The 27,433-nt window shown below is 44.1% G+C and overlaps 1 protein-coding gene across 4 annotated transcripts in view; it reads left to right on the forward strand.

The window, feature by feature from the left end:
* CAMK1D (calcium/calmodulin dependent protein kinase ID) overlaps positions 1 to 27,433 on the forward strand; it is a 386,022-nt gene that overhangs the window by 276,275 nt on the left and 82,314 nt on the right. The gene's annotated exons all lie outside the window — the stretch shown is intronic.

The raw sequence follows: 27,433 nt of genomic DNA on the forward strand, positions 1-27,433 counted from the left end.
ATGAGAGGGAATGAGACAGACATCATTACCCTATGTACATACATGATTACATGAATCTATATCGTGCACAACCATAGGAACAAAATGATGTACCCCATTTGTGTACAATGAATCAAAATGCAATCTGTGAAAAATTAAAAGTTTAAAAAAAAAAAAAGGAGAAGAGAGTTAGAAGGTCAAATAAAGCATTGGTGGCAGGGCAGATGGACAAACCTGCCGAGGAAGGACAGGGACTGTCTCGAGGCTGTTACGTGGCAGACGTGGAATGAAGAAGGAGCTTGCGACCTTTTGCGATTCACCCTACTCAGAACAGGTAGATGTCTAGAGCAAGCCTGGTGCAGCAGAAAGAGCAGGGGTCTCCGTCCTACCCTTAAAGTCCAGACCCCTGCCAGCTCCAATGCCGTGGGCAAGAGCCTCTTTGAGCTCGCTTCCATAGCTATAAAATCGGCCCCAAACACTCTCTCTTGAAGGCCTTTTTTTTTTTTTTCTGGTGAGAATCCCTAAGGATTTGCATATGCTCAGCACAGAGTCTAGGCCCCAGAATGTGCTCTGTAAATGGATTTTCTCTCCCCTGGCCTCTAGCCCCACATATCATCCCAGTTTGCTCTTGACAAGGAATCATCAAGGTGGCTTTGCATTGCAGGGCTGGAGTGCACATTGTATCTAGTTTGACCCTCTCTCTGTAGAAGTCGGAATACATTCCTGTGACGCAGTAAAGCTCAGTGTCCTGTCATTTTGACCTTGGCCTTCATACCCCTCTCAGCAGACGTGTATGTGTGCAACTGGGATTCTGCCACTTGTGATACAGGGATAATGTCCTAATAAGCTGACAGGGCCTTGCTTATGCCTGGAAGTTCCTAGGGTCCTGGTGGCAGTCGAATACATTTACATTCTCTGTTAAAAATACAGACTTTGGTTGGGGGTGGGAGTGTAGGGAGGTAAGAGGTAGGACAAGCAACCTAACATGATCTGATGATCAGATAAGCATACGGAAGGTAACAAATATGCCCTTTTTTCTGTTCAATCTCTGATCCTAGTTGAATGTCAACTTGGAATAATAAAACTACTCAAGATAACATATGTGCAACTTGGTTTTTTTGTTCAACTCTGTAATACACTTTTTTGTTTGTTTTTGGTAACTGGGGATTGAACCCAGGGACACTCTACCACTGAGCTACATCCCAGCCCTTTGTATTTGTTTATTATTTATTTATTTTGTATTTTGAGACAGAACCTCAGTAAGTTACTTAGGGCCTCGCTAAGTTGCTGAGGCTGATCGTTCTTGAACCTGTGATCCTCCTGCCTCAGACTTAGTAGCTTAGTAGCCGGGATTACAGGTATGCTCCTTGGAGCCCAAGTTGGTAATATACTTCTTTCTGCAATCTTCAGATGACCTCAGCAAAAGAGTTGATCTTTTTCTTCACCTCTAATAGACAATAATTTGCATGTCTCTGTTCTCTTTAAGAGCATCAATTTCCTGAAATCATTTTATAGATATTAACTTCCAAAAGAATGTAAGCTCACAACCTTTTGGATACATGGGTGGCTTATGGCTCATCATTTTGAGATGTGAGATACTGACTTTCAAGTAGAATGAACTCCTTAATCCAGGATATTATTGAGTTTTAAATGTGGACAACTTCTTTGATATAGTAAGGGCTTGTTTTAAATGACTCCAATTGTATGTGAGGGTCTTGAAGTTCTTATGTCATACAGTAAAAACCTAAGCTGGAATCTACACTCCATCTATACTTCAAAGTTTATTTTCTCCTGTTCCTTTTCATTCCTTTGGGAATTTCTTATGCAGTGTTAACTTCCCAAATATTTTGGTTTTTGGAAGCATGTGATATTACACATAGACATTTACATTCTACATATAGATACACATTCTCTCAAAGCTCCGTATTTTAAAATCAAAGTGATTTGAGACGCAGTGTCTAGTAGGGATGGCTGTGGAACAGGCCTATTCTGTCGTGTGAGGAAGAGTCCACGGTCAGTCTCCATCGGTTGAGTCTATGAAGTTCTTAGAGCGAGTCCCTCCCCCACCTAAAGTCCTAGAGTGGACTGAATGTCCTCAGGTAGATGGGGAGGACTGACTTCTAGCTCATAATCAGTTTGAAACATTACAGCAAAATCTTAGAAGGCCCGTCTTGGACAGGGCCTCACCTGTGTCCTGGCCAGTCCACTGCAGTGGCTTCCCAAAAGGAAGCATTAGGGCCTCCGAGTCGCTTCCTGGGCTGATCCAGAGCATTTCCTTTATTGCCCATTGTGAATATAGTGAGTTCATTAGAAACCCTGTGCCGTGATTAATTTTGAAACTTTCTTGCAATTTTGTAGCAATTGTCCAAAACCCCAGGCCTTATGAAGACTGAACTTTAAGAGTGAGAAAAAGCTTGGCTTTTTTTTTTTTTTTTTTTTTTTTTTTTAACCAACTGTGGTCCCTGGAGGCCGCATGAGCTTAGGTTTGTGCTTCTGTGAGCTTAGCAAGCACCTGCCCTGCCTTGCTCATGTGGCACAGGACTCAAAAGAAACAGTGACATGACAGTGGTGGCACATGCCTGCAATCCCTGAGACTCGAGAGGCTGAGGCAGGAGGATCACGGGTTCAAAGCCAGCCTCAGCAACTTAGGGAGGCCCTGAGCAACTCAGCAAGACCCTGTTTTTAAATAAAATATAAAAAAGGGCTGGGATGTGGTTCAGTGGTTAAACACCCCTGGATTCAATCCCTGGTATCAGATGCTGATAGCCTCCCATGCACGAGGTAATAATAAAATAGCTAGATAAGATGGGGCAGGGACACGCCACTGATGTGCTTTGGGGACTGAGATGACTTTTGATGTCCGCAGTGCCTAACCGCAGTGCCTAACCCAGTGTGCTGTGTAGGGACTATGTGTGGTTGTCCTGGAGATTCAAACTGAATGAACCAGGCGGGTCTAGAGATCTGTAAATCATCAAAAGTTTCGAAAAACCTCAGGAAGCCTTAGAGGACTGAGGCTAGAGGGGTCAAAGAGGTTGCTGAGATGGTACCGGAAGCTTGCCTGACCTGGGTGGGAAACTGAGCTGGGAGAAGGTGGGGGCTGAGGCGGCCCCTCTTAGCAGAGTCAGGGTTGGAGCTTTTGCCAAGAGAGCAGGGACACAGCCTGAGCGGGGATGGGGGTGGGGCGAGCACGGGTCTCCTGGGAGAAGGTGGCAGCCCCTGTCCAGGCTTAGGCATCTCTCCTCATTGCGAGACCTTCTCCCTGGGTCCTGGGTGAGTCACCCTGTCTGGGGGCGGTAAGAACCTGATTGGAGGCTCTGGGAAAGCCCAGGTGGAGCCTGGAGCCTCCACAATTATATAAATGGAAAGTTAAAAAAAACAAAACAAAACACCACCAACAACAAAAAGATGTGAGGGTTTGTAAAGATAGAATGCAGTGTAGCTGAAAAAATTCTTGGCTGAGAAAATGTGAGGAGTGCTGAGACCATTGTTGGAGGATTTCTTTTTCCCCCTGGTTAAGGGAGGAGACAGGGAACCAGTGGCCACCAAAGGGACCCTGCTGTCCCCACCCCGTGTGCACTGTTGAAACAAACATGCAAATAGAAAAGAAGACTTTGCAATGCAGGGGAGTGTGCGGAAGGAAATGAAAATAAGAGAAATACAAAGAATTAAATGTATTCTTACATCGTCAGGGAATGAAAATACCTTAAACCGAGACTCATAACCCAAAGCAAAGACTCTGCTAACTCAGAAATGTCAGCTGGCCTTTTCACAAGAACAAAAGGAAGCACAGCTCTCGAGGTGTGCTCAGAGGGCCGAGAAGGGCCTGTGTGGTCTCCTCTGTCACCAGACCTCTTCCCTAGGAAGCATTGTTGGGTGATTCAGTTTCCTCCCTGTGGCAATATTCCTGAAAATATCATTTACCTAATGCCTTGGGAAGACATTTGAATTTATGATTTAATCGGATTGAAGATATTTTTGCCGAGCTTTGTCATTTCATTTCATTTCACTTTTTTTTTTTTTAAATCATTTGGTAACTGGGGACTCTGGGCATATTTAGTAGGAAAGATTACTAAGGAAAGAAGCTAGTAGGAGAACTGAAGGTGAGGCAGACCCTGGTACTAGCTCTAGTTACTATATTTACTGCTTATTTTTGTTGGTGTGGTGGTAAGTAGTGTGTGTGTGTGTATATGTGTGTGTGTGTGTTGTCTTTCTCTACAAGCTTGTCATGTTTAGGACAGTTCCAAAAACAAAAAATAAGAGCGCTGATAGTTTTGAGAGGAAGAGTTAAGGAAGGCGCCTTGACGAGCATCAGGAGGATGCCCTGTTTTTTTCTGTCTGTTCCTTAATTCATTGTTTTGGATATGTACATGATTTTTCCTCATTACCTAATGGAAAAAAAAAAAAAAAAAGAAGTTGAGCTGGGCATGGTGGCGCATGCCTGTCATCCCAGTGGCTCGGGAGGCTGAGGCAGGAAGATCACAAGTTCAAAGCCAGCCTCAGCAAAAGCGAGGTGCTAAGCAACTCAGTGAGACCCTGTCTCTAAGTCAAATACAGAATAGGGCTCGGGAGGTGGCTCAGTGGTCAAGTGCCCCTGAGTTCAATCCTTGGTGCCAAAATAATAATAATAATAATAATAATAATAATAAAGTCATATGATGGATAGAATGAATGGTGGCTGGGATTTTTGTCATTTTCTGGCTCTGTCAACCTCGATGGCCAGCACAGCCAGCCCAGTGGAGTGACTGGCCTATTGTCTTTGCTCCTGCTCCGTGAGCCCCTCCACAGGGCCCTGCAGTGGTTATCTCTGAAGTCTCATCCCAGTATAGAAACACTCTTACTACCCGGCTTCATAAAACCTGGAGAACACAGGATAGTGCATTTTGAAAGTGGAAAGATAATGGCGGCGTCTTCTACATTTTGAATTCACAGGAGCATGTGCGCTTGCGGAACCCTTTCCTAGTCCCAGGCTGCTTATCCTTCTGTTGTCCTCGCATACTCACTGGTCACAGCCTCTCCCACTCCTGGCTGTCTTCCCCACTCCCTGTGACATAGAATGCGAAGTACCATTCTCACTCTAAAATGCTGAAAATCAGCCCAGAAGAAGTGTAAACCAGGAAGGCCGACAGCTCTTCAGCTGTCTAGCAAAGACAGGTTGCCAGTCCCCAGACCTCTGGGTTCTGGATCGAGGACTCGCATCCCTAGTAGTCTAGGCAGCCTACCGTCTGTAGGACTTGGACTCACTCTCTCTTTATCTGTGGGCCTGTCAAAGTCCAGCATGGCTCTGAGAGTATTTCAGATAGTTATAAAATGGTTTTCTTGCCCCCTGCCTTCCTCTGTCCATTGCTTTCTTGGTTGGTTCCTTCTACCACTATTTATTAATTGCCTCTGCCAACCATCATGGACGGTGCCAATGATTCAGCAGGACAGATAATTTGGACACAATAGCATCATTGACCTGTTTATAATCTGAAGGTGTGGGGTGGTGGGGAGAAGGTTTGAAACAAAGGAGTTCAGTAAAGTTCCGTCTTTTGGAATTAGAATATTTATTTGTATCTTCCAAAAGACAAGTCCTTTAAGGGGAAGTCACCTCATTATAAAGGCTCAGGAATAATTGGAAGGCCTGGTTTTTTGTTCTGTTTGTTTGTTGCTACTAGGGATTGAATCCAGATGTTCTCTACCACTGAGTTACATCAGGCTGGTCTGGAACTTGCGATCCTCCTGCCTTAGCCTCTCGAGTTGCTGGGATTACAGGAGTGTGCCACTGCAGAAGACATGTTTGGGTAATCCTAAAATGGCGGCTGGTGTTGAACCAAGAGGTGGCACATAGTTAGTGTTAACACGGCGTGATCTACTTTTGCCTGATTAGTTAATGTCTCCTTTGTGCTAGTGGTCAACAGATATTCCTCATTCTTGATTGGTACCGAGGGGCATGCCTCAATTGTGCTAATCCTAAACTGATTGGCTGCCTTAGGTATATAAGACACGCACCTATAGGAAGCACTTCGGATAAGCAGCAGCTAGCAGAGAGAAGAGGCATCTAGAAGAAGCAGCTGGCAGGTTGCAGATGGCAGAACACAGGATAAGCCACACCTTTAGATCGCTGGGCAGCGTATAAGCAGCACCTCTGAAAGATCGCAGAAGGCAGATAGCAGATTGCAGATCACAGATCGCAGTACACGGGATGCACCATAGATACGCCGTTAGCACACACTTCTAGCACGCACCTTTAGGACACAGGATGTAGGATGCACCTTTAAGAAGCAGCAGAACTTTAAAAAGAAGTAGCATCTCTTAAAGTGTAGCCTCTCTGATAAGCAAAGATTCTCCTTTAAGCAAAGCCTTTTCTTCCTCTCTCTCTCTTTTTCTAAAACTTCCTCTATAAACTAGGGAGTAAACAAGCAAGAAAGTAGTCCACTAAAGAAAGATAGTAGAAGTAGTTCGTTTCCAGACCTCCGATAAATACCCACGCAATTGTTGCTGCAGACGGTAACAAAATCCGCGTGACTGTTGCCACCGGCGGTGACACGCCACCTCACCGTGCTTAATTCTTTGCTGTGTTGTGTTGCCAATCACTCTCTATACACTTTAAGTCGCGGGTTAATCTGGGATCCTACCCAGTCATTTAGTTTGATCAGTTGAAATGGAACTGGAGAGGGGCAAAGATATAGTCCTAATTTTGGGATTTCTGGTAGAGGTGGTGTGATCATGGGTGTTCTTGGCAGTGGAAGGTGGCATGGGAGCATGTGGTGGGTGAACCCTAGGCTTGGAAGCTTTTCTAAATGTGTTCCCAGTGTTGGTCCAGAAAGGTGATCTGCTGACAGGTGAGTGACAGATGCGTTCATCCTTTTTCACTCATCCAGTAAATATCCCTCAATGGCATGTAGTTGCTATACTTGGGAAAACACAGCTCTGGGAGGTAGCTGTCGGAATACCTACTCCTGTGGTAACAGCACAGACTTACTTGTCAGCTTCATTTTGCAGGGCAGGGGGTTCTGGGGACTGAACCCAGGGTCTCACGCATGCTGTTTGTGCTCTGCCACTGAGCTACACGTTCATGGCTCTCTGCTGCTACTCCTGAACGGTAGTTTTCAAATTCATCCCCCTTGGGGGTCTCAGGTAAGTCAGGGAGCCCAGAATCAAGACAGGGGTTGGGGGACAGCACTGGGTGGCTCCAGTCCTCTATCCCTTCCGCCCCCACAGCAGTTTTACCTTTTCCATTGCTCGGCAGCCATTGTCCCTGTGTGATCCATCCCATGTGGCTTCAGTCCCTTCAGAGGAATTAGAATACTGGTGATGTTCAAAGTAAAGGCAAGGTAGAAGCAGAGGTCCTAATTGTGGGGAAAGCGTCCTCCTGCCAGCATGAAAGGAGATCCGCAGCGGTCTCCTTGCATGGAAGGAAACCTATTCATCAAGAAGCCCCAAGTTCTTACTCGGGTTTATTTTGTATGAGCCTCTTCTGGATCGCATGGATCCTCTCTAGAGAGGGTTGCTCAAAATCAGCATCGATCTTCCTAGGAAAAATGAAGAACTTGTGAGTTCCAATGCCATCATTTCCTCCCTTAAACAATGAAAAAAAAGAGAAAAGGAATATCTGATGTACTGAAATAATGTAGGGGTTAGACATTCTTTTATTGATTATACCTTCAGTTAATTCTGAGATTAGCCTGTGTGGCAGAGGCTGGCTAGCTTTTCATCAAACCTATTTCCTTTTCTTCTGGGCACCGAGCTGATTGTATTTCCTAGTTAATTATGCAGTCACATTCAGCCCAGTGCCTTGTATTTGGCCATCGGAATGTGAGTGGAAATGATATGGGCCATTTCTGGGCCTATCTCCTTGAAGCCTCCAGTGCAAAATCCTGTGCTCCTTCTGGACCGAGGGAGATCAGCTTCCTGTTGAAAAAGATGCAACATCCAGAGGGAAGGACAGTGGATCCCTGGGTCACTCCTGGGAGGGGCCACTGGTCATAAGCTTTGCGTGAGCAGGAAATACATTTCCATTGTGTTTGAGCAATTATGCATTTTGGGGTTTGTCTGTTGCTATAGCTCGTATCACCTAACTAATAGAGGTTGTCATCATATTTCATCATAATTAGAGAAGGGAGCTCTAAGAAGCACTTGGTAATATTCCATTGTGTATGTATACCACAGTTTCTTTATTCATTCATCTACTGAAGGGCATCTAGGTTGGCTCCACAATCTGGCTATTGTGCATTGAGCTGCTATGAACATTCATGTGGCTGTATCTCTGGGTAGAGGCCGAGGAGTGGGATAGCTGGGTAAAAGGTGGGTCCATTCCAAGTTTTCTAAGGAATTTCCATATTGCTATGTATACATATGATTACACAAATGGTATGACTCTACTTCGTGTACAACCAGAGAAATGAAAGTCGTACCCCATTTGTGTACGATGGATCAAAATTTAAAAAAAAAGAATAAAAAATAAAAAAGTAAAACTTAAAAAAACAAAAAAGAAGCACTTGGAAATTCCAGGAGCAACAGAGATTCTCAACTGAAGGACTCAAAACTTCCCGTGGCAAATGATGCCTGGGCTGGACCATCATGGATGATCAGCTACTGAGGAGGTTGAGCGAGGCCAGGTTTGCAAGACCTTCCTACCCCACCTCCCACAGAGTTCCTGGCATTAGTGTTTTAGTGTGGGTACCACTTAAAGCTTGCCATTAAGAGAATCAGAGACACCCACGTGGTGTAGGGGGGGCTGTGCAGTACAGCGAATAATCAAACCAGCTCTGGAGTCCGACTGCATAGTTTTGCATCCTGACTCCACAACTTATGGTGTAGCTTTGAGCACATCTCTTAATTTCTCCATTTCTCAGATTCCTCTTTAGAATGTGATGATCATAGTATTTATTTCACAGATTGTTGTGAGGATTAAATTTTATATATATGTATCTATATATATATATAAAAACCTATCACATGTATATATAAACTCATGTATAAATTTTACATATATGTATACTTAGAACAGTATATATCATATACAAAGAAAATGATCTATTATCATTTATAGCCAGCTGATTCAAAGACAGACACTTATTCTTCTTTTGTTTTCCTGCTCAGAATCCAAGATGTATTTCTGCAAATAAGAATAATAGCTGGTTCCTAATGGAATGGAAATAGTTTATGCTGCAAATATTTTTATGTAATGTTATGCTACCTCCACCAGAATATTCCAGACAATCTACTGACAACTTTCCATTGGTGGGCTATACACCATCATTCATTCCATACATGTTTATTGAACATCTATAATATACTAGAAATGACAGCAGTAGTGTGAAACATAAAGGTAAAAAATCAAGAGCCCACAGATTACTGGGAGAAGGCAGGCTTCTTTAGGACTCAGGTCCTGCAAGTTGTGGAGCTGGAATAAATAATTTGTGACCAGCGATTCTTGGATTAACACACCTGCTGCTGCCCAGGTTTGATCCAGCTTACCCAGTGGAAATACAATACCTGGAGACATGACCCAGGCAGAAAGGAGTTTGTAGAGAACAATACTGTAATCTACTAATCCACTAAGAATAAAGAAGTAATCTCACAGCAATACTTCTGGTATAGAGACATTTGAGATGAGCAAAACCCTGCCAGGGACATGTACGCCCAAGTGTATTCCAAGATATGTCCGTAAGCACAACTAAGCATAGGTAGATTCCCTTGTGTTTGGCATTTCATTAGCCAGGAAGGAAGTTTCCAACTGTCTTGTTCAGACTATAAAATGGATACCTTTTTTGTGAACTGTGCTTTTGTAGACATTACTAGTCTGTTTTATCACCACAGAATCCATCTCCCACATAAACCTGTTGGACGGAACATGCAATATGGAAGTCTGTCCTTTCACCCCCCTCTGCCTTTTTGTATTACATTCAGCTTAAGAAAGTCTTCCCACCCTGGGATTTCAGGAACAGTTAGTTGGTTTCTGGCACAAAGCAAACCAGAAACTGCCTGTTTTAGTCATAGAAGGTGATGTGGCTTCTGAGGAATTCTAAGGGCAGTCTTAGCGGACTGGGACAGAGGCGCCACCTGGAGGGAGGCGGGAAAAGCACAATGAAGACAGACCTTGTTTCATGGGCATTTAAAGAGGAAAGAAACTCAGTCCTTACCTGATAGAAAGCCAAGAACTCAGCATGTAACTTCTTCTGGATTAATAAGCATGAGAATGCATCGTTACAGGAGCTCTAGCAAATTCTCTTCCTTCCTATCTTTCGGGGTTTTCAGAATGTTTTACAATGTATTTTCATTTATATTTTTCTTTTTTTGAGTGTGGAGACCCTAAATCATTTCCCAGGGTATTGCTGCTTATCAATACCGCTGAATGAGTTTTCATGGAACACAAGACTTTGCTTCCCTAAGATGGAGTGAGGTCACTACATTCCCTGTTGATGTGAGGTGGGGAAGGATGTGGCTGTGAGCCAGAGCCCTCACCCTGCTCTGCTCTCTGCCCTTTCCAGAAGATCTAGGTGTCTGCGCCCCCTGTACCACCTATTCCTGCAGAAAAAACCAGTGCCAGTCTAGAATTCAGGGAACAGCAGTAGCAAGATGACCAAACATTGTTGTTGTTTTTTTTGATATTCCGTGAAAAATAACTTGATCCAAAATCAAGTTTGATCAAAATTCTGTTTGTGTACTTCTCAAAAAAGTAGCACTTTTTATTGGGCAGCCTAATTTCAGATACTTTGTGTGCCCTGCGTTAGGTTTCATCCCAAATTTTTGTCTGGAAGCATGTTTGGCAAACATATCATGTGCTCCCTGGTTCTATTTATTGCTGCTTTTGAGGAGCAAAGGCTGGTTTCCTTGCTGATCTGTGCATTTGATCTGTGCCTGTCTATGGAGCATCTGCTACTGTGCATGGACAAGGGACATAGCAGATGGAGAAGATGCTTCTCAGAGTTTCACCAATAAGCTCAAGAGCCCTCCCAAGGACAGCCCGCCTCTCCTTTGGTTGAAACTCCCCAGAGTCAGCATGAACTGATATTTCTCAAAGCATCCTGCTGCCAGGGTTATTGTGGTGGGTTCACAGATGTTAAGCTGCAAGCCCTCAAGTCTCAAGTCCTTATGCAAAGGGCGCAAGACAGTGCAAAGCCAGCCTCAAGAAGTGCCATGGGAGGAGGTGGGGTCTTAGCTCCAGTGCCCAGAGCAAAGCACCACAGCAAAACACTGTCTGAGACTGAGTTTTTCTCACAGTCCTGATGGGTAGAAGTCCAAGATCAAGGTGCTGGCTGATTCATTCCTAGGGAGGGCTCTCTTCCTGGTTTGCAGATGGCCGCCTCGCTGTGTGCTCACGTGGTGGGCAGAAAGAGGAGCCTCATGTCTCTTCTTATAACGACACTAATCCCATCATGGGACCCACCCTGATGGCACCATCTAAACCTACCCAGCTCTCAAGGCTCCATCTCCTAATACCATCACATTGGAGGGTGGGATTTGAACATATGAATTTGTGGGTAGGGGGACACGAACATTCAGCCTGTAACAGAGCAGAAGGTTGAACTGCAGGAGGATTTGGTGAGACAATTAGAATCTAAGATTTCCCTGTCTACCTACACACACACACACACACACACACACACACACACACACACCACAGCCCTTTATGGTTGAGAAGCTAAGTCAGACAGGAGCTTAGCGGTGGCAGGCTTCACTGTCGGTCTGACCCCTAGGGGTGTCTCAGAAACTACTATGGAAAGAGCTGAGCAGTCATGTGACCAAGTGCACTTTGCTGAGGCAAGGACCCTTCTGGCCATTCCTGGAGACACTGCTTCCATTTCAGATCTCCGCAGGGCTTCTGCAAGCGGGTGCCTCTTAAGAACCAAACGACAGGAGTCTTGTGGAGGACACTCGGTCTTATCATATGTCTTGTTTTGGTTTAGGGATTTCCATTAATTGCTTTTTGAGGATGGTTGAAGTCAATTTTGCCCCCCAGAATTCCAGGGGTACCCATTGCTAATTGACTTTTCTCTGCTGCTTGTTGGTTAAAATGAAAACCCAGGGAAAGAATGCAGACTTTGATCGATGTTTGCAGAAATCTGAACAGGGAGAAAGGAAGAAAGATGGTGGCCATCCTTGGTTTGGTTGCTGGTGTTCATGGGGATTGTGTAAGACCTGAGAAAGGGTAGCTGGCTATGTAAGCAGAACCCCATGGTGTGCCATTGACCTAGATGGATTGCCCGCAGCCCAACTTCTAGACCTCTGCTGGTGTGCCAACATATCAAGCTTGGATCTTTTTGTCAACAGACTCTCATTAATCAAAAAGAGATGGAATGCCAATTTTATTAATTCATCCTGAAATGTATAATTGTCAAGGGGGGTTGTGTTTGCTAAGCAGTATAGTGTTGCCCTTTAGGCAGAAATACTTGAAAAGGCAAATATAATCAGAAGATTGCCTGGATGGGTAGAAGCAGAGCAAGAGAGGACATAGGGGTGTGTTGCTGGCTGGTGGCATCAGGCTTTGAAAGATCCCCAATTCCACGGCAGGCGTATCCCTGCCAGAGTTCATCACAGCCCGTGGCCAGGACTCAGCCTTCCCCAGCAGTGCTGGAGTGGCATTGCTGACCATGAGGATGGTTGTTATGGTGAGACCATGGTAATCGCCGAGTCAGTCTTGAAGCAGGAGATGGAACATTTTATTCACCAACCAGTGGGCCCAGAGGCAGGCTGCAAATCTGGCAACTCCCTGCAGAGGTTAGAGCACACCTTTTATAGCATGTCAGTACATTAATATAAGCGACTGCTGCTATGATTCGAAACCCAAAAAACATCACAGGACCTAAAATCATAAGCAGAAGGGACAGTGGGTCAAAATGACCCTAGTCAAGTACAAGTTAAAGAATGGTTAGAGACGTCGAGACAATCATTCTCTGACATCTATGTGGTTAGGGTACATTGCACAAGTACAGTGAATAAGATTGCCATTTTGTGTTGCCAAATATGCTATGCTAAGCAGCTATTGGTGGGTACAGAGGCAGGGTTTTCCCATGGGAGAGGCATTTGTTACGTGACATCGAGTCTCAGGGTAAAATGGAGTCTGTTTGGTCATTGCTCCTGTAGCCTGGCCCATAACAGTTCTCCCCAAGTTATGCCCCCTTGCTGGCTGACTCCACCCTAATCCCTCCTGTCCCAGTAGGTATGTTCTGTACTATAGAATATAAATCTATCTTCACATATTCCTATCTTGGAAGGTTTAAGATATATTTGCATTTATCTTCATAGGTATATGAAAATAGATTTAAAATCTCTAATTCTCCCAAGTCATTAAAGTCACAGTTTTTGATGATATATTACCCAGCATGCCACATAGTTCTTTGCTTTGTGTTCTTTCGACTAAATCCAAATGGTCACCTAGGTAGAGTCCAGTGAGCATCCACCTGGCCACTCTCCCTCCATTTTGTGAGTTCCATCTTGTCTCATCTCAGCCGCATCAGTATTGTGAGATCTTCGTTTCTTATCACTACTTACTTCAGTTGCATGTTATTGTTTTCCACTTAAAAAAAAATAAATGATAGGAAAAAGATCCAGATATTTAAACAGTGGAGCCAATACCACTCTGTAGACCTAGTGATTCTATGTAGACTTAAGTTAAGGAAAGAAATCATTGCCACAATGCACAGCTCAAATTGTTTCTATGAAAATCCAATTTTGGCATGCAAAGGACAATAATACCTTGTGATCTTCCATAGTACGCTGCATTTTTTAAGATCGTACTTGGATTTGGCAGGAAGATAGCATTTTTTTTTTGCTTATTTAAATAAATTCAATAAATAATTACTATCAAATGCCTATTATAAGTCAGGCAGCGTACTTAGCCTCTGTTCCCAAGTTCTAGTTAGGGGCAGAATAGGAAGAACATCTCCCTCTTGTCCTCATGTGTGCTTACAAATCATCCTTCTGAAGTGGTGTTCAAATCCTTTAGAATGTAGGTTTTGAGCTGGATAATTTTTTCTATGGAGGGATGTCCTGTATATTATGGGATATTGAGCAGCATCCATGGATTCAATACAGATGCCAATAGCACCCTAGTAGTCACAAAATAAAGAATGTCTCCAGACATTGCCATATGTCCCCTGGGGGAGGGGCACGATCACCCCAAATTAGACCATTGCAAGAGCCTGCCAGACTTCTCAACTTTGATAGATGAATCGGCTAAGGGCCCACCTACTGTTGGGCTGAACCAGTTTGTTCCCAAAGCCTTAGAGCTGTGCATGGAGACAGAAGGGTTCTGGGAAAGATGTCACGCTTGGTTCATGACAATAAACGAGTGTCACTTCATGGGAACTTGGCACATCCCCATCCTGCACACCCAGCACCCTGTGCCCTCCTGCCTGTTGCCCACTTTACAAGACAAAGGAGGTGTCTGTGTGAGCTGAACTGGAACAATCCAACCAAACCAGCAGTAGGGGATCATTCAGACACCGAGCTGGGAAAATTGCTGATGTGGTGTCGTAACTGAATTTCTGAAATTGGACTGGGGTCTCAGTTCAGTGCACAGGACACTGCAATTCGAGACTGGGTTAGAAACCAGGCCACCACCATCAGCCACAACTCAGCTATGGTGACTCCCTCAAGAGAAGGAAGGGAGCAAGGGACAAAGGAAGGGGTGGCTCCAGACCCCAGATGCTATCGGCAGAATGCCTGGCCATGTAAGTCAGGTGTGGGGCACCATTCCACACCGTGGTATTTTCTCGTTTTGTATGTGTTGGTCAACATTAAAAGCAGGATGCCATTCATTTAGAACTAGTCCAGCCAAAGGTACATTTCATAGTCTTGTACAGTTATATTTGGTTTAAACTCTAGTTCTGGAGACATAATATCTTTTTTTTTTTTTTTTTTTTTTTTTAATGGTGGTCTTTGTATTGGTTTTGTAAGTAATTTGAAAAATTACATTTCGATTTTCAACATTTATGCCAACTTTCTGGCACATTTTTACAGCCACATCACACTTTAATAGTAACTATAAAGGAGATAATGAGGAGCTCTTAACTGCTTGTTCTTCATGGCTGCTGGTGAAATTGGTATAATTAGGCTTTCATGAAAGGAACTGGGTTTTCCTCATAAAAAAATATAATAATAATCCTTCCCGGTAACGCAGTTGGCTCTGGGCAAACTGGAGTCAGGGAGACCTTAGTGGAAAAGTTTATGAAGTTCATTGTGAGCAGAACCACATCTTAGTCAAGCACCATCTGAGGTTTTGAAATGATCTTTCCTTCTTCCTGATGAGAGTAATATGTGAACATTTTTCTTCATGAGGGGGAAACAAAAGATCTATTACAGAGAAAGCAATGTCAACATTTGAAGAAAGAGGTGCTCTACTGAAGCCATTAGCAATTGCAGTGCGACATCGCAGACCTGAAAGAAAAGCTGTGTTTAACCAAATTATTTTCATGAACCGTGCTTGGGAGCTGACGTTTTCTTTTTCTGAGCTGAAGCTGGTCTCCCCACCCCACTTTATGGACTCCCTTGCAATGTGGGGGCAGGACCCAAAGCCAAGCAAATCTGCACATCATTTAAGCAAGCCATGAGCCATGTTTTTTAGTTTGATTTCTCTTTTTGGAATTATTGAATCAATTTTTTCCTACTGTATTTGAAATGCGGTTTTAAAATTGAGTTCAAAATACAACTTTTTATTACTTATTATTTGGTTCTTTTTCAGGGAGATAGAAAAAAATTAATACCAGAATGACTCTTCTATGTACTCATCCTGAATTTTGGTTTGATTGAGTCCAAATGGCAAGATTGGGTTTTTACACACTATAAGAATGCTTTTATTCAGCACTGTTTTGTCTTATGCCCAGTGACAGTGCCCACAGGGTGCAAATCTTGTGCCTGAGAGGATTGTAATTAGTAGACACTTAAGCCACCAGATGGCTCCCTTAGGTTTTAAAATCTGTGCTTGGGGGAAATAAATTGTCTCACCCTAAAAAATTTACTTAAGTAAATTTGGAAGGATGCCCTGAAGTCCTGATGCCAGCAGGCCTCCATAGCTTCAAGCTGAATTAGTAGGTTTAGAGTTCCTGTTTGGAGGGTTTTGCCTCTTTGTTTAAAGATACAAGATCCTCAGGATGCATTACTATGTGTCCTGACTTATCTTTGTTAGCTTTTTCAGACGTGTTTTCTCAAAGCTGAAATGCCTCATCTCTTGATTCTTTTTCATTCTTCTGTGTTTCTCTACTGAATAGAATATACTATACCTTAGGCATCTGGTAACTGGACCTTACTCTCCTCAAAGCCAACATTGGAGGTTGGCACCTAGAGCAGAATGGGGATATCATGAGTGGCTCTTCAGACTTAATATTCCCTGCTAAATTACCTCCTTCTTTCCCATCATCCTTTGGGGTACTTTCATATTTGTAAAGTACACCAAAACCCAGTGGGGTAGATTCATTTAATCAAAAACAGAGGCAGGGTGTATGTGAGATGGTTATGGGAAATTGACCACAGATTCTTCCTGAATATTCACGGTAGGACTGTTAAACATTCCCCTAGCTGCATGATGGCCCCACACTAGATCTCAGGTGCACACGGTGCTGGAAGAAGTCTAAGGAAAAATTCACCTCTGTGGTCCCTCTGACCACAGGGATGCGGGCAGTAGCAAGAAGCCTGCAGATGAGATTAAGTAGACCTTCACCAGCAATCACTGCTTCTTTGGGGGGTTAAAACCACTTTGCCCAGGCCATGCACCTGCCTATCTTACTCCTCCTCAGTGCACAGTTTTTAATCTTGCAAGTCTGTTGTGTAGGTATCCCAGGAGAAAACCTACAGGTAACCTTCTTTTAGCAGTTATAGAGGCCAGACAATAATTGCTCGTTCCAGCATTAGATTCTAGCTCCCTGGAAAGTCTGACTAAGAGCTCAAGGTGGGAGAGCTTTAGAGCAGACCTCAAGTTTTAGACCTCTGAGGATCACCTGGGAATTCTTGTTGAAGCAGACTTCCTGGCCCACCTGCAGAAATTCTGATCAATAGGGCTTGGTAGGAGAGAAACCATGAATTTGCATTTCTAATAAGCTCCCAGACTGTATGGATGCCCCTGGTCCAGCGATTACTCTTGAGCAGTGCAGAACTTTGAGAACATGTTCCTAATATTCAGCTCTTGTCACCTCTAAGGAGGAATGCCTTTGTAGGCAAATGTAGGCATTTACCATGTGAACTGCACATGATTTTATGTGACTGTGGCTCAGGACTTCAGTCGGGGGGGGTCCAAAAACCCATCCTGGCTTAATTCCTAGCAAGGAGTAACTCTTGGGTCATTAGTGTGGGAAGAGGCAGGGATCGGAGCATCAGGCAGAGCATGGTCCAGGTTTCAGGTATCCAGGTACATCTAGAGGGACACGATGGAGACAAGTGTCCAGACATTGACCATTAACAACCCAGAAGTGTCAGGCTTGGTGAGATACATTAAATGGATGAGAATGCTGACAAGTCTGTGACCAGCGTGCTCCAACAAGTCACTTCAAGGCATTCCTACTTATCTTTCAACCCAACATTGCTTAGGGGTAATGAGACCCAGAGGTGACATCTTAGATAAGATGACTGTTGACAAATCTCTAATCTCAACCCAAGCAAACACAGCTCCATTGTCCTAAGCCAGTGGCTGGCACAATGCTCTGATTGTCTTAGCAGAAGTTTGACATGGAAATAGGAGGCTTTTATTTTTCTTTTCTTTTTTTCTTTCTTTCTTTCTTGAGAATGAAACTGCTACATTAAGATTCTTTTTAATGGCCCAGAGGAATCATCAAGGGTTCATATCCATGGCTTTTCAACATGCCCCTCCCCGCAAAGGTGGTTGCTCCTGGCAGGTGGTTACACTGAGAAACCTATTATGTGTGCTCACATTCTTTAGTCTTTGCAGCCTTAGAATTAATTGCAGGATCCATGCAAGAAGGGCCCCTGTCTTGTGGAATTGATTAATTCATTCAACAGAGATCTTCGATGAGGTGCTGTATGAGATGATTAAAAGGGTAGGCCTTGCTTGTGTCGTCGGGTGAGATAAAGATGTCTGTATACTTGACTGGTCAAGTCCTGCCATGTGAACAGCAGACATGGAGCCATACCCCTATGCTTGTGAAGCACCCAGATGGAGAGGCTGCTGCTGATGGAGGAGGTGCGGATACCTGGAGGAGGAGGGTGAACTTGCCAGGTATAACCGGGATCTTCATGGCCAGGGACTAATGCCTGGAAACATGGGCATATGGAATAGCATGGCCTTTTCTGAGCTCAACAGGAACAGGGGCCCTGCTGCAATTTACACAGTCTCCTTGCTCACCCTGGTTCCCAGCACATTTTAATCAACTAGTAATCTGACTCTACTCATGATACATTTTCTCACAGAACGGATGTCCTTGATAAGAGCTAGCAATTTCTCTGCTTCTCACTCCTTTCCCATCCAGCTTGGAAAACACTTTCTGGAACCCCATACTGGGAAGAATGGAACTTATTCAGAGGCAATATGTCAGGAGGTCATTTATCACTCAATTTTGCACTGTTGATGGCAAATTAAAATCTGGGATCCATGTTCTGGGTAGGAAAAGGTCATAAATTTGCACTTCTAGCTGCTGCTAGTGGTCCAGATGCTACCCTTGAATAGAGATTGTTGCCTTCTCTGGCTACTATTTATTCATTCATCCAAGAAATACTTTTTTAGCATCTCTTAGGTGCCAGGGCCTTTGGTATCAGGAAGATAGCAGTAAACAAAACAGACAAGGATCTTGCACTCCCAGACCTCACTCCCTAGTAGAAGGACCCCCATAATCACAGGTTGTCACATGCATAACCAAGGTACTTCCGGTAGTGGTCATTGGACCTGTGGCCTGATGGGAAATGACTGGAGGGAGATTAGGGTTGGGTGGGCTGGGGCCCCCTCTCTGCAAACAAGTGCTAGTGGACACAGCCCTGGACTCTAGTTGTGGGAATCACTGGTGTAGACCTAAAGTCTGTAGCAGAAGTCTATGTAGCAGTGGTCGAAAGCCTTCTTGCTTTCTAAGTGCACGGGCTCTGTGACTGGAGGCTGGTCTTCCTGAGTTCGGATGTGCGTTAGGGAATGAGTGGGAAGGAGTTGTGGGTGGAGTGATTGGCACCCTATAAGAGAGTGAGAGGTGGAGAGGTTTGGAAAGAAGCTGGAGCCAGGCTGAGAGGGGAGGAACAGGGCAGAGGGAAACCTCTGGTGACCCAACAGAAGAGGATCGACTTCAGGGTGAAGCCACTTGGAGGAGATTCCTTTCTACATTGTGTTCTGGGCAGAGCCAGGGGCTCCCTCCCTCCTGGTGTTTCCTTTGAAACCTCAGCTGGGTGCTCTGTGGTGCTCATGAATGCTTTAATGTGACTGGTTCTCCTGGGCTTTGTTCTGGTCTACTCAGGCTGCTCTAACAGAATGCCACAGATCGTGTGACTTTTAAACAATGGAAATGCCAGGTGTGGTGGCCCACGCCTATAATCCCAACAGCTCAGGAGGCCGAGGCAGGGGAATCATGGGTTCAAAGCCAGCCTCAGCAACTTAGAGAGGCCCTAAGCAACTCAGAGAGACCCTGTCTCTAAATAAAATATAAAAATGGGCTGGGGATGTGGCTCAGTGATTGTGCCTCTGGGTTCAGAAAACAAACAAAAAAAAAAACCAAAACAAAACAAAACAAAACAAAAAACAAACAAACCACAATAGACATCTATCTCTCACAGTTCTGGAGACTAGAAGTCCAAGATCCAGGCACCAACAGAGCCCGTGTCTGGTGAGGGCCAGGTCTGGTTTGTGGACAGCCATCTTCTGAGGCCTTTTTATAATCCCATTCATGGGGCTGAACTCTGAAGACCCAGTCACCTCCTAATGACGCCACACTGGGGCTTAGCTTTCAACATACAGATTTGGGTGGGGACACGGGCATTCAGTCTATAGCACACTGTAAAATGATCCAGAGAGGCTTGAAAGGAGACACATGATAAAGTCATCTCCTGGGAGTAGTGGGATTATGGTCTTCAGGACCCTCGTTGGTGGGATAGAGACAGGGATACTTCCGGGGTGTTCTGAGGAGTACTTTGTGAAGCACTTGGTCTGTTTCCTCCTCCACAGCCTACAGAGGGATTGGGACCAGGTAAACTCAGAGGGCTTTGCCATTTAAGCTAGAAACTGCAGTATAAAACCCCTGTCCTTACTGAGTTTCTGCCCTGTCATGGCAGAAATAGAAGAAATGTCAGGCCCAGGGCCCTTGTTGATAAACATCAGCTTTCTTAAGAACTGCTGGAACAAGCATGAACAATGAGAAAACGGAGGAAACAGAGAGTGAGATTATTTGGTAATAGAGTATTCAAAGTGCTAATTTTCTCTCTACTGGCAGTTCAGTAGTGTCCCTGAAGCAGGTGGCAAGTGTGTGAGCTGGGATTTCAGTAGTAGAAAGGAAAAGGTAGAAAGGAGGATTGGGGAGGAAGAGCTACTGAGCACCACGTGGAGGTGAGCATAAATGTGTGATTTTATTCTTCCTCATGGCTTTACAGAAACTCCATTGTGTATGATTGCCACATCCTCTTTATCCGTTCATCTGTTGACTGGACACCTAGGCTGATTCCATAACTTGGCTACTGTGGCTTGTGCGGCTATAAACGTTGATGTGGCTGTATCGCCAGAGCACGCTGGTTTTAGTGCTTTGGGATCAATAGCAAGGAGTGGGCTGGCTGGAGCCTTTGGTGGTCCCTTCCTAGTCTTTTGAGGAATCTCCTCACTGCTTTCCAAAGTAGATGTACTAATTTTCAGTCCCACCCACAAGGTCTGGGTGTACATTCCCCTCAGTCATTTGGGAAATGGATGGAGCAGGAGAATATCATGCTCAGTGAGAGAAACCAGACTAACAAAGTCCAGGTCAAATGCCTTCTCTCATGTTGGGGAGAGAGGGAGAGAGGGAGAGAGGGGAGAGGAGAGGGGAGGCGAGGAGAGGAGAGGGAGGAGAGGGGAGGAGAAGAGAAATGGGATCTCACAAAACAGAAGGAAGACCAATAGAGAAAGGAGATTTGAGGGAGGGAGGGAGGGGATAGAAAGGGGAAAAAAAGAGCACATGTAGATGAAGAAACCAAAGCCCCAGGGCTTTGTGTTGTGGGTTTGTGCATGTACAGACCCACACCTTCTTAATGGAGGCCATCTCAGTGAGTCATGCTTTACTTTAGAATTTATGATTAATGATTATTTGGAAAGAGGCAAGCTACAATTGGAAGAACAGAAAGTCATTAGGTGTTTTGACACTCTAAACAAGAAAATTATAGAATTTGTGCACCATAAGGAAAAGGCGTTGTACCTCTCTTCTATGGCAAAGGAGGTGCCTGTGGCTCAGAGAGGTTAGGTAGCTTCCTTAATGCCACACAGCTGATTAATGCCAGACTCCCAAGCTAATTAACATCTATGTTCCCCAGTATCATTTTCAGGCCATCTTATCTTTACTCAGAAAGTAAAGGAAGGTTACCATACCCACTTAAGGAAATAAATTATTTGAAATAACACAGAAGTGGCAATCACATAAAAAAACATGCAGCACTCGGAATATGGTTCAGATAAACCTGCATCCTTCGCTGCTATATAAGCTCATCACTGATCTGTATTTTTATTCATGATTGTAAAACTTCTGGTAGAATGGTTAGTATGTAAGTTGAAAGGATTTTTTCCATTAAAATATACCATCAATTACCATTTTTATGTCCTCACAGTGGTTTTAAACTCCATTAACAGGTTTTGTTTTGGTTTTGCGGTGCTGGGGATCAAACCCAGGGCTTCGCATGCTAGGCAAGTGCTCTACCACTGAGCCCTATCTGCAGCTCCATTGGCTTTTAAAATGCATTTCTGGATTTGTATATATTTTTTATCTTTGGCTGCCTTTTATTGCAAAAGTGTAATGAAGGTGGCTTCAGTATGTGGAGAAGGGATCCAGTGTTCAGGATATGGGTTCTGGGGCTTTCAGAGACCCTAGTGGGTTCTGGAGTAACTAAGGGTGACCGTCGCTTTGCTGAGAGTACTTTTTACTTAATTCTCATCTGCTTTAGATCAGTACAGCTACAACTCGGCATCTTCTGCAGAAAGAATGGAATGTGATTACTGGACAAAAATAAAACCTTGTAAATCCACTTGAAAGAAAGCGAGGGAATACATTCCTGTTGCCAGGACAGGGAAAGTCCTTGCATTTAAAAGGCTATTTGGGGAGGTATTAATCCGTGAAAGAGTTTGACGCCAGGCAACAAGCTGCCTGTGATTGACACGTGAAGAAGCACGTGTTCTGCCTTGAAACCCAGCCTGCCCAGAGTGGCCTCGCTTCTCTGCCCCTTCACTTGGGTGACCAAGTGGGATCCATCCCATCTTCTGCACCTGAGCTATTTGATATCATCACGGAAGAAGTACAGGTGTGTTTCTTTCCACCAGGGCTTTTTCAACAATTTAAACTTCACAAATGATAACTTGGCACGCTTGTCCAGTGTTCTGCAGCAGAAGTGAAAATCCCATCATGCTTCTCTGCGGCTGCGTGGACTGGGCACATTTGGAGAACCCCTCAGATCTGCAGTCCTCTGTGAAATCAGCTTGCAGATCCCTGCCCTGGCACCTTGCCACATTGCTATAGGATTCAGTAACAAAATACAAGCCAAAGTATGTTGTCACATATGGCAAGCTTCCCCAGCCTGAGGCATTAGTATGTTTCTGCGTGGGGATGCATTTGTAACTCCTTTACATTAAAATCAAAAAGCAGGGACCTTTCTTCCTAGACCTAAAGACAGACAAGTAGTAATTTTTAAAGAGAGAGGAAAATGAAACCTCAACTGAGATACACTAAGGGGAACATTTCAAGGTCTTTTAGGGGCATATTTGGCTAGAACAGTTAGTAATTAGATAATCTCTAACAACTTTGTTTTTTGGTGGTGTGGGGGATTGAACCCAGGGCCTATGTGCATGTGAGGCTATACCAACTAAGCTACATCTACACCCCCTTAACAACTTTCTTAAAGTCTTAAGTACCTAGGACTGGGGATATAACTCAGCCCTTTAACAACTTTTTTAAAGTCTTAAAGTCTTAAGAACCTAGGGCTGGGGATATATAACTAGGCAAGTGGTAGAGCACTTGCCTAGAATGTGCAAGGCCCTTGGTTCTGTCCCCAGCGCTGCAAAACAACAACAACAACAACAATCATAAGTACCCACTGACAGCGTCCATTAATACTTTGTTTTCTCAACATACATCTTTTCTCATCTTGGAAACCAGCAGGTTAGAGTGAGACCATAAGGCATGTCTGTACCTGTTTCTGAAGGAGGGAGACAGGATTCTCCTAAAGAATTCCAAAATTGGTCATCTTTTTTTCCAGTTCATGACACACCACTGAATAATGTGGTTTTTAATTGTTCAGACTTTTTCTCTTTTTAAAGAAATATTCCTAATTCACACATATTCAAGGTCAAACATGTTTACTGCATTCTGCTTACTTTGAGTATCAGAGATGTACTCAAAATAGCATTTGCTAAGAGGATTTCCAATTTTGTTCCACAACCATTGGCCATAACAGAATTTGGATATTGGTTGTTGCACATATTTAAAATTGGTCCTACCCCACCAAGAATGTTTTTCATTAAATCTCACTGTTTGCATAACAGATTCACAGGCAGGCAGCATTTAAAATTTTCAAAATAAAAAATGCTCATTTTTCTACTCTGCCCACACATTATAAACACATTGAGAAGGAATTCTTATGGCAGAACCTGTCAATATTTCATCCTTATGCGCACATCATATGCTTTTTTCTAGCTAATAGTTCATCAAGATTTTTACTTAACCTATAAACTAGAATTGATGACATTTTAATGATATAAATGGAATACTGTGGTCAAGTAGAACACACACTTACACAGTGTCAACTTTAATTAGATCCAGTTCTGCAGCAGAAGAAAGACGTGTCCCCAAAAATAATTCTACAGAAGCCACGGCCAGAATGTGTTATCATTATTAGCCATTCTTTTTGTACTTCCTATATATGGTGCAAAGCTATGCTCAGCAGTTTGTTTCCATTCCTTAAAATTTCACCCACATTCTATGGTGGTTGAGAAAACTGAGACTTGTAGACATAAATGACTTGCCTAAGAGAGAGAGCTTGGATTGGCCCTCACATCTCCCAGATTCCCAGACCCACAACCTCACCTGTTCTGACTGTGGCTTTCAAACCAGAAAAGCTCATTTCAAAAATTCTTTACACATGTTCATGCACCTGGGTAAGAATTCACCTGAACCCAGTCCCCTCTGTGCTGTGCTCCCAGCCACGGAGCTCCAAGGTGACAAGCAATTGTATTACATCCAGGTCTACGGCCAGCAGTGCCTGTGATGAACCTCCAAACTCACTTCTGCATCAGGTTGCTCTGCCCAGGTGCTCAGATGCTCACAGTTGGTGCTGACAGAGGCTTGTGGATCATGGGGCAAATAGCCAGCAGCTGGGGCTTTCCCATTTTGTAAAAAACTCATTATTACTTGAGCAACAGAAGCAGAATAAGTCTCATTTTGATTATGCTAGGCTACCACTTGAAGCCCTCTGAAGACATTTTTAAATAATCCCTTTCCAGTCCAGAAATGTTGGAAAAGGTTATGCTTCCAAAATATCAAGTCACAGTGTCTTTGTGATCAGAGGTCAAACCATCATTGAGGACAAGCCAGGCATCCCTGGCCTGTGCTTATATAATAGTATTTCTTAATAACTGGTTTTTGATAGCATTTTTTACTGACAGAGCATGTGAATACCTAAGCAGTTTGTGTTTTGACAACATTTGTAGTGCAATTGTGTGCCATGCGTACTGGCCCATTATGTTTTATGGAACAAGCATAATTGTCGGGATGATAAGACATTCAGAGGCATAAGTTATCTCATAACTGAGCTGAGAGTGTCTTTTGGGCACAATCTTCTACACCATTGTATTTCTTTTAAATACATCACGGCCCTAAGTACAACTGACAACCTCACAGGGCGAGGCTTGCTTTTTCTCTTTTTATTTGATTTTTCTGAGGACAGATTGTAGGGCATTGTTATGTTTCATAGGATGCAGCTCATAGCCAGAGACTTTTTCAAATGTAGCACTTTTCTAAATGGATCACAGCTATTTAGCCTGGAAAATGTGTCAAGTGCCTCCCTGTGAGTGAGGCAGAGATGCTGTCTCCACCCCACTGAGTTGCAGGGCCAGACTTGCCATGTGCTGATTGTGAAGCTGATCAGTTGCAGCCCTGCATTTCTTTAGAAACTCAGTAAGTCTGCATTTTTGTATAATTAAAATTTAAGGAAACACTGTGCGTTTTTCTATTTGCCCATGTGGTACTAAAACCTGCAGGGACAGTCCCCCTTCTTTGGGAACCCAGTTGGTGCGGGTCCTTGGGCCATACTAGATATGCCAGTATATGCATTTGAATTGCCTTATCCTTTCAGTGCATTAGCAGAGCCCCTGACTGAGGACAGTTGGTCACTGCGGGGCTGAGATAGCCTGCGATTGTGAATCAACCTCAGAAGTGTTTTAAATGGCCTGACACCATCCATGTTTTGGAACTGCAGGCTGTGAGTTAGAGCATATTGGAAGAAGTGATCAATATTGATTTATCGGTGTGGTAATAAGACTGAGACAGAGATTTTGCTTCTAATATCATTAGAAGATGATTCCGGGATGGACAGCTCCATCAGATAAGGCAGATTGGTTTTTCTGTCCTGAAACTCTACCCGCTCACCCCACCCCCACCTCTTCCATGCCGCAGAGCTGCTTACCTGGGCTGCCAAATCAGTGCTTCCTTTTAGATTGCTCTGCTATTTGGGTGAGTTTGTGTGCGTGTGTGCCTGTGCACATACGTGTGTGTCTGCCTTTCCTCCTAGTGCAGGGACCTACCTACAGATCTCTGAAGGAGACCCCATCACTAGAGATGATCATGTGCAGCAAACCTCTCCAAAGTAAGCAGTTAGAACAACTACAAATTTTGTCAGAAGGGAAAAAAATTCAAGAAGATTCTCCAACACGTGAAAAAAAAATTGGAAAGTAATTGAAATGATCCTTACTGCCTCAGTGAAGTTATTAATATTCTGACTGATGCCATCTTTCATGCCATCATGGTTGAGAATAATAGAATTCCCACAATGATGGAGCTCTGGAACATGGGCAAGGCCACTGATGTGTGCTTTCATTCAATAAATCTTGATTGAATATGCCCCACGTGCCAACAGCTGCTATAGGTTACAAAACACAATAAAATCTCTTCATCTATGAAGCAGAGGAAAACAGACAATGTCAATAAACATAATAAAGAAGTAAAGACTGTAGTGTGTGTGAAGGTCCTGAGTACTGTAGAAAAATCCAGTGGTGCAGAGAGATAAGGAGGGGGTGGTCTAGTGAACCTAGCTGTAAGGGAAAGTGAGGTCAGGATAAGTTTTGGTTTCTGTCTTTGTTTTAATGAGAAAAAGTACTTTGTGTTTGTGTTCCAGTAAAAGTGATCCTGCAGAGAGGGAGACAGAGAAAGTTACTATGGAGGAAAGTGGGGAGAATTGCTCAAAGAGGGTCCTTGAGCGGTGGAGGGGGATGCGGTCTAGTGCCCATGCAGAAGGATTGGCTTTGGAAGGATCAGGCTTTGTCCTCTATTATGGGGAGGAAAGCAGGGTAACTCTGCAGATGCTTCAGGCACTGGGGTGTCTGTGGAAATTCTCTTCTGATTGTTTCCATTTTCCCAGTAAAGGTGGAAACTGGATCATCGGCCGAAAATCTTGGAAAATACAGATGGAGGAGGGAAGTTGTGAAATGGTTGTCAGCAGCGTCAGAAAGTGAAGGGACTAGAAAATGGACGGTGACGGCCAGGCAGTGTCAGGGTGAGCATGAGTAGGAAATGGAAGTGAGGCCATCTGGGAATGGTGGCACACATGTAGTCCCAGCACTTCAGGAGGCTGAGGCAAAAGGCCAGGGTTCAAGATCAGCCTGAGCGACATAATGAGGCCCAGTCTCCAGATAAGACCAGTGAGACCAGTCATCAAACCTGATCTTCCACCTCCTGTTGGAGCAGGTAAAGTTGAATCGAACCAGGGTCACAGCTTTGCCAAGTAAATCAGCCAGGGAGAGCAACTGTAAGAACTGGCTGTGGAATGGAAGCTGGATAAGGGAGCAAGAGAGAGCATTGTTGGCAGGGGGCAGTATGAAGATAATAGATGGGAAGATGGGATACGGGTCTCCAAGGGGCTGAAGGATTATCAGAGTCTAGATACCAGAAAGAGTAGGTTGGAAAAGTGGAAGGTGGGAATGAGAGAGAGGATGCCTGATAGTGAGATCATGGAAGTTATTTGCAGTTACTGGTAATGGCAAGGTCTAGAGTGTGATCAGGAGCCTGAATGGATGATGATGAGGGTGGTGGGCAAAACCATTGGAAGATCTGAGGACCAGCACTCAAGACCTGGGATGGGCAGAGGCATCTCCATGCCTGTTAAGACAGGA

Source organism: Sciurus vulgaris, assembly GCF_902686455.1.
Source record: "Sciurus vulgaris genome assembly, chromosome: 12".
Taxonomy (NCBI): Eukaryota; Metazoa; Chordata; class Mammalia; order Rodentia; family Sciuridae; genus Sciurus; species Sciurus vulgaris.